Below are 2,769 nucleotides of genomic sequence, written 5' to 3'. Positions count from 1 at the left end.
CAAAGGATGTGGTACCTACCAATTACAGACAGATTGAAAAGATTATATCAATCTGAGAGGACTGCTGCGTCGATGAGGTGGCATGCGGAACATGTCCAGAGAGATGGTGAGGTTGCACATCCATCAGACGCAAGAGCGTGGAAACATTTCAACAAGGTACACGCAGATTTTGCTACAAATATTCGGAATGTCTATCTTGGGTTATGCACCGATGGATTTAGTCCATTTGGAATGTCTGGGAGACAATATTCTTTATGGCCAGTTATTCTTACGTCGTACAATTTACCGTCGGATATGTGCATGGAACAAGAATTTCTAATTTTGACCATATTAATCCCTGGGCCGAAGCATCCAAAACGGTCTCTTGATGTTTTTCTTCAACCGTTGATAGAAGAGCTAAAGCAATTGTGGTCAGAAGGGGTGAGGACGCACGATTGTTCCTTGAAAAAAAAATTTACGATGCGAGCAGTTCTGCTGTGTACGATAAGTGATTTCCCTGCTTATGGGATGTTGTCTGGCTGGACAACACATGGAAGATTATCTTGTTCATATTGTCTTGGATCGACGGATGCTTTTCAACTGAAGAATGGTAGGAAGAGTTGTTGGTTTGATTGTCATCGTCGCTTTTTTCCACTTTCCCATCTGTACAGAAGAAATAAGACATTGTTTCGGCACAAAAAAGTTGTCAGAGACAGTCCTCCTCCATATCTCATCGGCCAGCAGATCAAAGCGGACATTGGTTATTACGGAGCTCAGAAAACAGTTAAGGTTGGAGGAAACTGGCATGTTCCTGGAAATATGTCTGATGGGTATGGTGTCTCTCACAATTGGCATAAGAAGAGTATATTTTGGAAGCTACCCTATTGGAAGGATCTTCTCTTACGCCACAATCTGGATGTCATGCATATTGAGAAGAACTTTTTTGAGAACATCATGAATACAATACTGAACGTCCCTGGGAAGACAAAAGATAACAAAAAGTCAAGGATGGACTTACCTGATATTTGCTGAAGAAGTGAGTTACATATCAAGAGCAATGGAAACGTTCATGTTCCCATCTTCCGGTTGTCATCAGAAGCCAAAACAACTTTGTTTGACTGGATTGCATCAGAAGTTAAGTTTCCTGATGGTTATGTTTCAAATCTGTCAAGATGTGTTGAACGAGGTCAAAAGTTCTCCGGAATGAAGAGTCATGATTGTCATGTGTTTATGCAACGACTACTTCCATTTGCTTTTGTCGAGCTCCTTCAAGCAAATGTCCATGAAACACTTGCAGGTAATTATAAATTTACAGTATATATACATATGTTATGAAATGTTATTAATTTGATTACTTTTGCAATATACAGCCATCGGAGCATTCTTCAGAGATCTTAGCACACGTACGTTCAAGGAAGAAGTCATCGAACAACTTCATGAGAACATTCCGATCATATTGTGCAACCTGGAGAAGATATTTCCTCATTCATCTTTTGACGTCATGGAGCATCTAGTTGTCCACCTACCGTATGAAGTATTGCTTCATGAACCTGTTCACAACTGATGGATGTATCCGTATGAGTGACAGATGAAACATTTGAAGGGGAAAGCAAGAAATCTTGCAAAGGTGGAAGGTTCAATATTTGCGGGGAGTTTGACAGCCGAAACATCTAACTTCACATCATAGTACTTCGCTCTAACTGTTCGTACGAGAAAAAAGAGTTCCTAGAAGATATGATGATGGTGGAGTACCGACATCATATGCAATTGATGGTGTTCCTGACATTTTCTGCCGATTTAGAGTGATGTAATATATGTCTCTGATGTTGTATTTCTCTATTGTAACGTATGTTTAAAGAAATATTGTTTTTTTACCATCCTAATGTATGTGTAACAAATGTTGTTTTATATAATATGTATTTCTTTAGTTTTTAAAAAATTATTTGGAGTTTTAGGGTTTTAGAGTTTAAGTTGGAGAAAGAGCACGAAGTAGTAGAGAAGAGATATGATGTTAGATGATATGTGACTTTGGGGTTTAGGGATTTCATTCTCGGTGTTTAGGGTTAAGCGTTGTAAAATCGTCGTAAATGGTTATCTATTCCACGCAATTTCGTCGTAAATGGAAAAACGCGGGGCTAGTAACTTCGTCGTAAACGCGGGCCTGGTAAATTCGTCGTAAACCGACGTTTCGAAGTAATTTCGTCGTAAATCTAAAAACGCGGGCCTTGTAACTTCGTCGTAAATGAAAAAACGCGGGCCTGGTAACTTCGTCGTAATATTACGTCGCGTTTACGACGAATCCTTTTCTATATATTGAGACGCCGAGACGAGGCTTCCTCGTTCATTCCTCCCAAACTCCTCTCCTCTCCCTCTAGGGTACACTCTCTTTCCTCCTTTTTTTTTTAAAGTTAGTTTAGGTTATTAATTAGTTAGGTAATTAGTTTAGGTGATTAGTTAGATAATTAGTTTAGGTGATTAGTTAGATGATGGAATACTATAGTTTAGGTGATTAGTTAGGTAACGGACTAATTTTTTAATTATGTCGTCATAATTGAATAAATTTATTTAAATTTTTTTTAGATGGCTCCTAGAATGAAACCAGCAGCACCTACTTATGCCCAGTTGTTTGGCGATGGTTCCGGTACATCTTCTTCCGGTCCATCGTCTTCCGATGCAGTTCCAGACTCTCAGACTTCTCAGAGAGTTTTTCGAGTCCTCCTCTTCCACCGCAGATGCCTCCACCTCCTCCCCCAGCGGCTGCACCTCAGCCTATCCCAGAAGGTGCAGTTC

This window comes from Brassica oleracea, chromosome C1 (assembly GCF_000695525.1).
Source record: "Brassica oleracea var. oleracea cultivar TO1000 chromosome C1, BOL, whole genome shotgun sequence".
NCBI lineage: Eukaryota > Viridiplantae > Streptophyta > Magnoliopsida > Brassicales > Brassicaceae > Brassica > Brassica oleracea.
Note: the sequence above shows the minus strand (reverse complement) of the source record.